This window comes from Pinus tabuliformis, chromosome 5_1 (assembly GCF_031772625.1).
Source record: "Pinus tabuliformis cultivar Carrire ecotype Pingquan chromosome 5_1, CPIR1, whole genome shotgun sequence".
NCBI lineage: Eukaryota > Viridiplantae > Streptophyta > Pinopsida > Pinales > Pinaceae > Pinus > Pinus tabuliformis.
The window spans coordinates 822,418,568-822,433,114 of NC_142305.1; the positions used below are offsets into that span (position 1 = coordinate 822,418,568).

The 14,547-nt window shown below is 38.4% G+C and overlaps 1 protein-coding gene across 4 annotated transcripts in view; it reads right to left on the bottom strand.

Moving 5' to 3' along the window:
* ITPK4 (inositol 1,3,4-trisphosphate 5/6-kinase 4) overlaps positions 1-14,547 on the bottom strand; it is a 415,945-nt gene that overhangs the window by 182,404 nt on the left and 218,994 nt on the right. The window lies entirely within an intron of this gene.

Sequence of the window (14,547 nt, forward strand, 5' to 3'; positions counted from 1 at the left end):
ATTATGGTTCCAATTCAGAACTCGTCAAGGGAATAATATAATGATAACCCTCTTCTTAACAAGGGGATCGGATCCAGAAACCAAGCAGAACTTGACCAGATTCACTGGCAAGGAGTTGGGTTTTCTTCTCTCATTGAATCTGCCAGTGAACAATTAAGGAACTGTGTCTTTGGAACCAGTCCACTGAAAAGACTATGTCCAAGCCTCTTTGTCACTCTTCTCTACAGCAAAACGAACCCCAAGTGTCTAGGCAACTCAATGTATCTAATGGGTTTTCTTCACCCTGAAAGAATAAGATAGAAAATACCCAATAAGTTCATAAAATCAACTGATAGCACATGGGTACCTCAATATTTCTCGGAAATCTTGTTCTCCATTGAAGCTCAGCAGTGAAATCTATGTGATTTCACTCTCAAATCCAACTAGGGTGTCTAGTTTCAACACCAAAATCAGCTATGGCGGCAAGGGTTCCAAAAAGCTTCTCCTCCAAACTCTCTCCGAGATTTCTTTTCTCCAAAAACTCAAATGCACGAATAAATGAGGAGAGACCCCCTCATTTCCCTTTTTTCATAACTCACTTACCTTTTCCCTCCAATTAAATATTTTAAAGCACTTTTCCTTTCTTTATTTAATAAAGTGACTTTTACAAACAAATTAAAGTCACTTTTAATTCCAGAAAATACTTATTTCGCCTCTATGGTCACACTGACCAATGAAAGCCCCTTTTTATCATTCTACCATGTAGATCTTTTCGCCCTGATTCCAACGAGCTATTACACATACGTGTTTCTCCAAGTAATCAGCGCAAAACAACACCTTAAGCATAATTAATTAAAATATCCCTGTTAATAATGTCATTTTGCAGAAATCATCGAAAAGCAACGGAACCAAGAGAAAACCGTGCGGAATTGATCCCGATGATGAAATATGGTAAGCAATCCCAATCACACCCATAAAACTCCTCTAAAATCCTCCAAGCCCACTAATGGAGTAATCATGTTGCCCCTATGACCAGGCTAACACAAGCTCTGCAAAGCCCTCCTAACCACCTCGCCAGGTAATCCAAAATTTGGGGACATCACAGTCTCCCCTCCCCAAAATTCTTGTCCTCAAGCAATTCCATCACATGTTTCCACTCCACAAGCTGATCCAAGTAAATACCAAGGTCCCAAACGATCATAATCATCGTGAAGCATCTCTCACTACACTCACTCCCCAACAAGGAATAGACACTAGAGGCCCTCTGCATACTGCCAATAAGTAGAACGCCTTGAAAATGCGAAATTCTGACCCACTCCTCAAGAAGTTGCTCTACCGCAAAACCAACCCCATGCACCTCGTGAGTGAACTCTTGAAAGTATGATCCAAATCCTATTGAGAAAAGTCCTCGTCCATATGAACTAACCCCTGCCTCCTCCTCTGATACCATCAATGAATCGCTAAGAAGTGAAACAATCTCCGCTAAACTAAAGTCCCATGGAAGATCCGTGTGGTCTTCCCCTATAAAGACTAGCTCACCCATAATGGTGGTTGAGTTGTCAAGCCCTGTAATGCTAGGGTCCCATGCTAATCCCAAAAGGAAACTACCATATTGGCATTGCGCCACTCTGATCATAACTAATTGTTGCAAATAAGTACTGCTAATTGTTGGTGCCCATCTATGACTCATCACTAATCCCTGTATGTAACCAATAGATGGACACCATGTATCATGAATCAATCCGGTTCATGCTAAAATGCCCTACTCCTACTTCATCACACGGCGAACTATGTTATCCTATCTCTTGGTGATGTACCCAATTACTACCTGAAGCCCACACGCCTTCTTGTAAAAGGCGCCTACCATCCATTGTACCCCATGCTCGTACAATGCCTCGAAAGGTCCTGTCGAAGGTGTGTCATGCAACTCTCTCCCGATCATCTCCCTAAGTGTGTACTCAGGAGCGGAACATAGACTGCCTCTACAGTGGGTCACGCCACTTCTAATCCTGTATCTGTCAACTCGCGCTCCAACCATATGCCTCAACTGGGAAGTCATTCTCCTGTCCACGATGCATTGTGTCTCACCCAACTGTCTCAGGTGAACCCCATGTGTCTTGTTATATGTGATGAGAGCATCAAAGAAAAACAACAAAAGCCTCTACAAGAGTATGCCAGATTGGAAAGTGATGCATGGATCAATCCTAAAGGTGTGATCAAGAACCCATATGGATACCCATGGGTAGTCCTGTGAGAATCCTATTCTCTGACTCTAATCAAGTGATGTTCCAATCAAAGATCAAACTTCGTGGAATGCAATGCTCCTTGACGCTCATCCATCCACTTATCGATCTTAGGTAAGTCAGGGCCATTGGTATGTCCGATGTCCCAATTAATCTGTTTCCCTAGAAGCAATGCTTCGAAATCCCTCTATGTAGCACCACACACCATTGCATAAAACCATGCATCACTGTACTCCTCTGCACACCACAGCATATCCCTAAACCCCACTAGTTATCACCGCCTGCTGCTAATGCACCCTGTACTATCTAGTATCCCGCATGCACTAATGTATCTGCCATCCTGCTAGTGGACCCACCCTGATGTGAGCCATATCTCCTCTGTCTTGGTATACCCAAGTGGCATGACTTCTCACATGCTAATGGGGATGTCATTGTTGTGCCAATCCTCAATGGCTCTTGTGCCCATTACACCAATGGAAGAACATCATCCCTATATACTGCTCTATCTAGTGTCATACAAATGCCATCCCATCTAAATAACTCCTGTCGGGGCGTGCTAACCACCCTGCAACTCTATGCATGAACAATGTGCCAAGACATCTCCTGAAGTCTGCACACTCCTGCATCAAACCAACTCACCACTAGCGCTAACCATAAATCTAATGGAAGTGTGAAGGAATGTGAGTGCTTGGTCACTGGGTCAATCACCTTGTCAACACCATAGTCATCCTTCACACCTAGTAAATCATTGAAAACCCCACTTGGATCCCAATGCCAACTAGGGTATCTAGTATCCACTCCACTCATGTCAATCGAAGTTGGATCCCAAATGGATGTATCCTCATGTGAAATATATCTGTATCCACATTCCATGGGTGTATAATCAGAGACCTCTGGAACATGCCTCTCTGGAAGTGCCAGTTCATCTGGGTGCTCCTTGCGCTCCATTATCACAAGAGGCTCCTCTATCAAATCATGAGTGTCCCTAACATCCTCGTGTGATGGTTGCCACGGAAGAATGTACACAATTCAACTCCATACAAAATTGGTCAACCTGCAACTCTAATTCTTGAAGGGCCATTTGAGTGCTCTTCAAGGACTCCTGGGAAATCTCAAGCTCATAAGTAAGCCTGTTGACTTCCTCCTCTTTCCCTACTAGCGCATCATGATATATCTCAGTAAGCATGAGTAGGTGATCTTTGTCTGAAAGGAGGTATAGGTAGTTAGATTTCATCTCTACCAATGCCTTCCTAAGGGTCTGAAAATCTGCAAGTGAAGGCTCTCCTCCTAAACTGTCATGTGCCACTGCACTTCTCCAACAATAATCTGTCACCAATACCAGTGCATCATCATATTGCCTCATGGCTGCCCTAATCTTGTCTGCGTTCATCTTCAATTGGTTTTCCAAGTTATATGCATAGGTAGGCTTGTGAGCAACATCTACCTCATCAACTGATGGGTCTAAGTTTGCACTGTTGATTGCCTATGTATTATCATCTTTGCACACCCCTTGGGAATCATCATCAACTGTCGTAGCCTCATGATTTTCTTTGTACCCATCATCTAATTCAACAATCTCGCTAAGTGACGATAAGCATTTTGTAGCAATTTTTTATTCCCTTTCATCCCAAACTCTTGTTCCAACCTATTGGGGTGAGTATGTGATAACTTTATTTTCAATGGAATGGAGTGAACTTGTGGATTGGCAATATGCAATGGGATGCTAGAAGAGAGTTGTGTATCCTCCTTACTATGTGACTCTTGGTTCGGTGACTCATAGTTGCAAATGGACATTTTCAATTTCACCGATTTAGAAACGTAAATGTGTTGGTAGGACCCATCACCCCCTTGTGGGGCAACAAATGAGTTTGAAGGTTTGGTAATGGTTTTCATCTTCAATCCTTGCTTCCTGGTCCTTGACTACCTTTTCATCTTTGGATTTGCTATTCCTTTTTCTATTTACTGCATTTGATGACACCCATGCTTCCATGTGCTCTATCACCTTTGCAAAGGTTTTGTTATAATTTTCAAATTTTTGGCAAATAGTTCTTCTTGACTTGGAAGCATTTTCTTTTTCTCTTGTTATAATCTGCCCTTTGAACCCAACAATTGTATCTTGGCACCTTCAAAATAAAGCCCTCAAACTTGGTTTTTCAAAAATAACCCACAGCTGAGCCAAGATCAATGCTTTGATACCACTGTAAGATACCCTTTAAGAATACCTTAGAATTTTCCCTTAACTTTTCAAAGTTTTGACTGGGTTTTCAGTGTGGTATTTTGTCAAACAATTTGCACATGTATGGCTGTAGGTGCATTCTTTGGTATTTTATTGCAATTAAGCATACACAGTGCCAAATGTAAATCAGACGAAAACTTCCAAACAGTAGTATATATTTCATATTAAACTTAGAAATTATTCATACCACTGATATGAATTTGTATCATCAAGATGGGAAAGAAACATATGAGTAGATGACCACACCTTTCGTCAAACAGTTAGGCTGTAGGTGCAGTTTTTTTTTACCAAGTAATTTCAAAAGAGAGAGCACAGTGCCGACAAGTACCAAAAAGAAACTTCCAAACAGCAATATATAATTTATATTGTACTCATAAATGGTCATACCACTAGTAATGGCTTGCTGTAGCAATATCAGAGAAATATGACGAAGAATATCAGCAGTCTATCAATGAACACTTTGCTGTAGATGACTGATAAAAAACCATAAATGTTTGTCTCCAAACAGAAACACAAACTCAGCTCCAAATCTGATATATATGGCTCAGAAATTTATTTCATCAACATACACACGTTCAGCACGGACTTTGGCAGAGATTATGGCTCCAATGCAGAGTAGCTCAACTTCATTTAACTCCAGAACTCGTCTAGGGAACAATATAATGATAACCCTCTTCTTAACAAGGGGATTCAATTCAGAAACCAAGCAGAACTCAACCAGATTCACTTGTAGGAAGTTGAGTTTTCTTCTCTCATTGAATCTGCCAGTGAACAAATAAGGAACTGTCTTTGGAACCAGTCCACTGAAAAGACTACATCCAGGCCTCTTTGTTACTCTTTTCTTCAGTAAATTGAACCCCAAGTGGCTAAGAAATTCAATGCATCTGATGGGTTTTCTTCAACCTAAAAGAATAAGATAGAAAATACCCAATAAGTTTATAAAATAAACTGATAGTACATGGGTACCTCAATATTTCTCAGAAATCTTGTTCTCCATTGAAGCTCAGTAGTGAAATATGTGTTATTTCACTTTCAAATCCAACTAGGGTGTCTAATTTCAACACTGAAGTCAGCGATAACGGCTAGGGCTCCAAAACCCTAAGCTTCTCCTCCAAACTCTCTCCGAGAGCTATTTTCTCCAAAAACTAACACACGAATGAATGAGGAGAGGCCCCCTCATTTCACTTTTTTTATAACTCACTTACCTTTTCCCTCCAATTAAATATTTTAAAGCACTTTTCTTTTATTTATTTAATAAAGTGACTTTTACAAATTAAATAAAGTCACTTTTAATGCTGGAAAATGTATGTTTCGCCTCTATGGTCACATTGGCCACCCAAAGCCCTTTTTTATCATTCCACCTTGTAGATCTTTTCACCCCAATTCCAACAAGCTATTACATTAAGGTGTTTTTCCAAATAATCAGCCCGAAACAACACCTTAAGCATAATTAACTAAAATATGTTTGTTAATAATGTCAATTTACGGAAATCATTGGAATGCAATGGAACCAAGAGCATGACAAAAAATGAAAACGAAAAAGTGGAGCAGAGATTGCTCTTCTCAATATTCAAAATAGTTAAATAGATTACATTGAAAACATCAACAATAAATCACTAGAGTAGAACTCGACTAAACTGAAGTAAAACTGAATTGTCTATGACACCTAGTAGACAAGAGAATCAAATGTGATGACACCTAGCAGACAGTGAGATTAATATCTCAACATCCCCTCCTAATCTCAATTGTTACAAGTAGAGACACTTACAATGCCTAATTGCTCTCTTTGAAATTCAAATACATTTTTTCCCAATGGCTTTGTGAAAATATATGCAAGTTGATCTTTGGAACCACAAAAAGCAAGTACTATGTCTCCATCATTGACAAACTCACGGATGAAATGAAAACGTGTGTCAATGTGCTTGCTCTTTTTGTGGAAAACATGATTTTTTTATAAAGAAATTGTTGAACTATTGTCACAATAAATAGGAGTTGGCTCCTTTTGAACATTTGATAGATCTTTCAATAATCTTCTCAACCACACTGCTTGACAAGTTGTTGAATTTTCTGCTACATATTTTGCCTCTACAGAAGATAGTGAAACAATTGATTGTTTCTTGTAAGCCCGTGAAAACATATTCATTCCAAGATGAAAAGCATACCCTGAGGTGCTTTTGCGATCATCTAAACTCCCTGCATAATCGTTGTTTGTATAACTTGAAAGTGAACAATTTTCAAAATGTGTATAGAACAAACCATAATCTATGGTCCCTGCAATATACATTAAGATCATTTTTGCAACCTTCCAATGATAAATCTTTGGTGATTGCATAAACTTGGAGACAAAACTTGTTGCAAAAATGATATCGAGTAGTTGCAGTGAGATACAATAAACTACCAACTAGACTTTTATACAATGTGGGATCAACTGGTGGTGCTATATCTTCTTTGCTCAGTTTGGTGCCTTGAGCAATTGGTGTATCAGTTGGTTTACAATTGGTCATTTTGAACTTTTGGATGATGTCAGTGACATATTTTTGTTGACCAACAAAAATGCCATTAGTAGATTGCTGAATTTCAATGCCTAAGAAGTATTTCATGACCCCTAGATTTGTCATATCAAACTTTGTTTGCATTGTTGCTTTGAAGTCTTCTAACATCATATTTCCTATATAAAGAAGATCATCTATGTAAAGACATACAATAAGAATTTTACCTTCATGAGTTTTGGTATACAAAATTGGCTCATGGTTGCTTCTGCAAAAACCACTTTTGATGAGATAGGTGTCGATGTGATTATACCAAGATCTTGGAGCTTGTTTCAAACCATACAAATCTTTCTTCAATCTGTATACCTTATGCTCCTGTCTTGGAACTTCAAAACCAGGAGGCTGCTCTACATAAACTTCTTCCTGCAATATACCATTTAGGAAAGCAAATTTTACATCAAGCTGATAAACATTCCATTTGTGTTGAGTTGTTGTGGATAAAATGGTTCTAACAGTCTCTAACCTTGCTACTGGAGCAAAGGTTTCACCATCGTTGACACCAAATAGTTGTGAGAATCCTTTGGCAACCAACCTTGCCTTATGATGCAGGAGCATTCAGCCCAATAAAATCATTGTACTTTAGTAGACATAGGGGGTCTTGTATTTTAAGGAAGTTGGGTTCCTATGTTTTGAATTAATGTAATTATTAAGGGTTTTGAGTGATAGGATTTAATTGAATACTGTGAGACATAATTGTAAATGTTCTCGAAAGTAAGAGAACATGAGAGATTTAGGATAGTTGAGTGATGAGAGGTTTGAGAATTAATTGTAAAACTCAGATTAGGAGTCAGTTCATGAATTTATGGATTAGAGAGGAGTTTTAGGAATGAGGAAGAGATTTAGGAATTTTGTTGAGGAGTTTATGGATCTAAAGCAGAAATTGATTTTAGAATCCCTTTGTATAAATGAAAGCCTAAAAAGCATGATCAGAAGTTAGTCAGAAGTTAGAGAAAGGTTAGATAGGTAAAATAGGTTTGATTGTAAGCCTACCGGCAGAGTGTGAAGCAAAGGCCACTAATTAGAATAATCAGGCCAGAGAGACAGAGTCTCAATATGTAATCATTTGTTTTATATTTATATACAGAGAATTCGATCCTGAGTGTAAGTGTGTGATTCGAATATTGAATGATGTAATCAGAGATTTGCATAGTTTATATATGCAGGCAAAATCGAGGCGAATACACAGAGGAGGAGAAGAGACAGAGGATCGTGTGGATCTTTGAACCATTCGAAGGATCAATTAGAGGCCAAGAGGACAGTGATCAAAGAAATCACGAAGTTAAGCTCAAGCGGAAGTGAATTGAGAGCGAAAGGCTGAAACCATTGAAAACCCGAAAACCACAGAAAACTGAAGAAATGGCGGAGAATCTAAGTGAAGCAGAAGAGCGAAGAAATGAAGTATCGGCGCACAGTATCCGTTGGATCTCATAGATCAACGGTCATCGCATGGTGGAAGAGCGCGGAAGATAATCAGCGAAGAGGTGGTTTCGCAACAGGAGTGGTATTTCGGGCGAGGTAGAAGTGGTAAGTGTGGTATTAGAGGGTAGTCACCCGATTCCACTTAACGATTGACACGTAGCACGAGGGTGGAGAGAGGAAACCGCTTTATCGAGCGGTTAATCCCCGTGCTTATTGTCTACCCGAAATCGTTGTGAACCGTCAGATCCATTGGGTGCAGATCGACGGTGGAGGATTGTCGTGCAAGTTGTTTGATCGGCGATTGGAGAATGCAGAGGTCGGAGAGCACTATGGAAAGGATTGGAGGAGTGGACCCGATGAAGTTATTAAGTGCGGTTTATATGATTTGAAATCCGATATTGCGTTATCACATATCGGATGCGATAGAACCTGGTGTTAATGAAACACGCGGAGGAGCGATTAGCGATAGCGATAAAGGGAGTCTTGGTATCTGTGCAGAGGCCGTATTAACGAGGAAAGGTATGTTTTGTGGGCATTTCCTTTGTAAATGGTTTATAATGGATTAAGCTCGAATATATGAGGTTTATATCAGTGTTGAAAATATCGGTATCGGCAAAATATCGGCGAGGGTCCAGAAAATATCTTATCGGCAATATCAGCTAAAATATCGGCAAATATCGGCAAGCATAAAAAATAATTTTTTCAGATTTTTAAATATAGCTGATATTTTGCCGATATTTTCAAAATATCGCAATATTTTGCCGATATTTTCCGATATTTGCCGATATTTTGAAAATATCGCGATATTTTCAAAACAAAAAATATCGCGATATTTTCTCGGCGATATATCGTTTTGCCGAAAATATCGCGATATTTTTGAATATCGTCGATATTATCAACAGTGGTTTATATATAAGTCCAACATTATCAAAGGATATAAGGGTTTCATGCGATAAGTGTTATGTAACCAATGTTAAAGAGCAGAAAGGTTATATATATGTGGTTAAAGGGATAATGAAGGTTTAGAAGGGTGAATAAGTCCCGATAAATGGATATTGCCTAAGGGTTAGACTATGTTGGGTTTTAATAAAACATTCCGCATAGAGTTTTATTAAAGGGGGCCTTAAACCTTACTTTCAAAAGATTTAACTCGACAGAGAGTTAAAATCCCTGGGACAGACAAGCCATGTGCATAATCCATGCAAACTGTGGGTGTAAGCGGGGGTAACCCTGCATCACCTTATGTTTCTCAATCTCTCCTTTTTCATTATGCGTGGTCTTATATACCCATTTTACATCAATTCTGGTTTTGTCTCTTGGAAGATCAGCGAATTCGCAAATCTGATTCTTCTCTATGGCAGCAATTTCTTGGTTCATTGCATCAACCCAATGCTTTTCTTTAACTGCTTCTTCAAAATGGGTTGGTTGAGATGAAAGAAATGCAAACATATTCTGTTGGTCAAACTCATGCTCCTACTCATATATTTCTCTGATGCTTCTTGTTTTCTGACTGTCTTTTGAAGATGTTGAATCACTGGTGGATTCACTGCTTGAAGATGTACCATTTTCAGAATGGTATGGATCTTCTTGAACCTGCAATCTTGGTGGTTGTGGTGGATAAAAAGACTGATTTGAAGCTTCATCAACATGATCAGACCAAGATTTATTTTCAAAAAATTTAACATCTCTGCTTAAAACAAACTTCTTGGTAACTGGATTGTAAATTTTGTAGGCCTTTGACTGCTCACTATAGCCTACGAAAATACATATTTCACTCCTATCATCAAGCTTCTTTCTTAGCTGCTTAGGAACATGTGAAAATGCTACTGATCCAAAAATTCTAAAGTGAGATACATTTACCTTTTTACCATCCCATGCTTCTTGAGGTATTGTATCTTGGAGACTAGTTGTTGGAGATCTGTTGAGAACATACACTACTATCGAAACTGCTTCAACCCAATAGTTATTTGACAACTTCTTCTCACGAAGCATACATCTGGCCATGTTCATGATCGACTGATTTTTCCTTTCTACTACTCCATTCTGCTATGGAGTATATCTTGTTGTGTTTTGCATGATGATTCATTGCTATTGAAAAAAAGCTTTGAAGTCATTGGAGTTGTATTCTCCTCCTCTGTTGGATCTAAGTACTTTCAAAGGCTTTCCACTCTGCTTTTCTGCTTCTGCTTTGACCTCTTTAAATCTTAAGAAAGTATCTGATTTATTTTTGTGAAAATACACCCATATTTCCCTGTTATAATCATCAATGAATGTCAAAAAATAAAGACTACCACCTGTTAGGTTCCTATACCAATAGGTGTCATAATTTTGAATGACTAAGGTTAAGCGTTGTAATATTGTACATACCTTTGCTTTCTGCAAATGTTTTCCATATTATAAAAAGTAAAAAATGTAAAGAGGGTATGTCTTAAAAGAAAAATCAAAGGACAAAAAGAATAAGAAAAAGTCAAAAAATGAAAGTATATGAACCCGAAAAACAAAAAGACCATGAAAGTGCAAGTCTAAATGCCACTACTATTTACTTTTATTCATAATAATGATTGTGTGCAACTTGTTATTCATGCCACAATCCATGGTAATCAAATTGTTTAATCTTGGTTAATCCATGCTTTGAATCTCATGTTTATAGATTAGAGAATAAAATCTGACCAAACAGTTTAATCTTGGCAGATCATAGTTAGGTAGAGAAAATAAAAGGAGCTCATAAGCTTAATCTGAGCTCTTGGATGGTATAAGGTTAGAATAGATAGATTACTTTTCAAAAAAAAAAATAGATGAATAAGGGTTCGCTAGCCTAAATGCACCCTAAGAAATGAAGAAAATATGTTAGAGGTAAGAAATGGGTAAGTAAAAAAAAGGTTGTTCAATTACAAAGTCAATTGGATCAAAACACATGCATCATGCTTAGATACATCTTTAAACATGTATGGTCAACTGTGAAGGAAAATACAAAGGTTTACAAGTTCATATGATTAACTCCCCTCATTCACTTTCCCCTTTACTTACTAATTTCCTATCCAAAAGCATGTTCTAAGTACTTTTAACCCTACAAGTCAAAAAGGCTCATAGCATTTCTCTGACTTTTGGAAGAGTCGGACCCTCGGCTTTATGACTTATGGACACAAGTACTAGAATCCCCTTCATAAAGACATTTCCCCTTCATATAAGCCACTTCCCCTCATCACCCTAAGAAAACCCCTTTTCCTAAGATTAAACACATCTTACCTAGGAAAAGTGAATACCCCCCATATAAATCCCTTTCCGCTTAAAAACCCACTAAAAGCCTTTTTATCCTAAGTATAAATCTAAATGTGCAAATGCATACCCTTGGCCTTTTTACTTAGAAAAAACTCACTCCGCCCGCTCATTTCATATTAATTACTAATTTTATTATATAACTCCCCTATAACCCTTTCCCGTAAATAAAATAAATCCTTAATTAAATACCCCAACCCTTAGTTTTAATAAAAACTATATAAACTACTCCTTATCTCGATATAACATTATTTAGGTTTACCTAATCCCGGTAAACCTAAGTTAATCCCGACATTAACCTCACCCGATTCCCTAACCCCTCATTAAGCCCGGCGTGATCACTTTAAACTTGCGATTAATCTCTAAACTAATCCCAAATCGTCGTGATTAAACCCCTGGGCCCCCCCTCAATTCCCGTTCATTTCCCCCCCGCGCAGCTCTTTCGCCCGACCACCGTCAGATCGCAATCAACCAAATCCAATGGCCCAAAGCCATATCAGCCACGCCCGATGGACTGCCTTTACCCGCTCGATAAGGCGGTTTTCCCCCGACCCCCGATGGCTACGTGTCAAGCCCCGACATAGATCGGGTGACCCCTCCTCAAAACTGCCCATGCCACAAAAGCAGTGTGACAACCCTCAAAACCGCCTCCCCGTTGTTCCGATAAACCGCCCATCCTTCATAAATATGAATTTCGCGCCTTATTTCAAAATGTGCCTGTTAAAGTTTTAAACTGTGAAAACCCGTGTTTTTAAGCCTTTCGCCCGTTTAAACTGTATAAACCCATGAAACCCTCCAGCGCCACCCTACACCTCTGCGATGCAATTTCACCTCCAATTATGTCCAAAACTCTACTACGACCCCTTTCCCAAGCATCCATGTGCCAGAGAGCCATCAATCGCCTTCCATGCAGACCAGTGCTTTCTTAATTATTGTTGAATTTTTCAGGTTATCGGCTGAAGATCAAAGCTTGGATAAACAATTCTAATACTAGTCGCAGAACCTGTTTACTCCAAGAATCGACCAGAAACCTGTTAAGATCGTATATACAGAAGAAGAAGACCAATGTACATGAACAGAAGATGAAGATCATTACACACAGAGCCGAGAAGGGGACAACTATACAATGTAATGACATTCAGAACAGAGTAATCAGAACCGAGATGTAGTTAGAAGACAAACAAACAAAACAAACTGAAACTTGATCGATATCCACTTCCAATGCTGATACACATAAAAAACAAAGGAATTTATTATTGAAAAACACAGTAAAAGGTAAATTGTAACAGTAAAAGGAAAGACACAGTGAAGGATAAAGACAGGTCATCAGAGTGAAAGAGTATCAGTGACAGAGAGTATCAGATGAAAGACAGAAGTAACTAAAGCCTCCAGCGTAATACTTCAAACAGCAAAGAGCATAAAGAGCTAAAAACAAACCATAACAACCAGCAATACCACAATAAAAGGGACAACATGAAAGCAATTCATTAGCTGCCTCTATCTTCCTGCGAGAAGATATTTCTATTTCCTAGATTAAATCTCAAGTCAGTTTGAGATATTTGTAATAAAACCTTAGTATAAATACTTCACATTTTGAAGTATATAAGGTGGATTCTTAGACATTTCTATAGACTTCTTGATCGAAAGACTGTAAAGCCATTGGAGCATTGACTGAACCAGCAAGCTGGATTGATGAATAAAGACCAGATACTTCAAAGGATTCAGGTGCAAAGCGAAGTGTAGACAAGTATTTTCTCACATTGTTGTTATCTCTTAAATTTTTTCATACTGTTGATCTAAATCTGAATGCCATAATTGGAATATTGAATCAAAATTTATTTAAGTACACTCTGTTATAACAATTAGGCAAATCTATGTTTTCTACAGATAATCTAAGTTAAGGAATTCTTAATTGCTCCTTAGTTTAGGTTGTTTCTTTTAATCTATAGCAAAGAATTCTTAATTGTCCTTTGTTTCTGATTGCCCTCTATTCCTCATTTCAATCGCAATCTGAGAATTCTTAATTGCTCTCTCACCCTGGTTAAAACCTTTTCCACCCCTCTGGCCTAAAGACCTGCACTCTACTCTGCTATCTTGCCCTTTGAACATTCCCTTTAATGAGTTGATCTAGTTCTGCTGCCCTTCTTTTGGATCCATATGCCCAATGGTCTAGAGACATCATTCTATCCATTTGTTTAAAGATTCCCACCACCCAATCTACAATACAAATCAAAACCCCCTTGAACTTTCATAACTAGCCTAATATTCAAACAAACAAAGCTAAATCATATAGAGAGAGCCCTCTCTGAGCATCAAGAAGGCTAGGTCCTAATCTCCAAAAGTGGTTAGTGGTTACCCCGATGATCTCCTTCTTTAACCTTGGGAAATTATTGGGTGATAACACCACCAATAGACTATGTCTGCATTGGGCCACATATATCTGTATGGACTAGCTCTAAAGGCTCTTTTGCTCTAGAGGAAGATGTGGGAAAGTTATCTCTTTTATGATTGGATAGAACACAAATTTCACAATTACAATCTTTTTCATTCATAGCAGGGAGACCAATGACGATTGAATGTTTCTGAAGCAGACTTAGACTCTTGAATGGGATGTGGCCATACCTAGAATTCCATAGCTAAGACTCATCTATTCTTGACACATTGTGGACTAAATACTGTGAGAGATTTTGACTTCTAAGAGTCAATGGAAACATCTTATTCTTGGTTTTTTCAACATTTGCTATCAGCCTTCTATTGGGAGGTTTGTCATAGATATAACATGTGTTCCCTTGAAATATTACATCATAACCATGTTCCATCAATTGTCCTACACTAATAAGGTTAT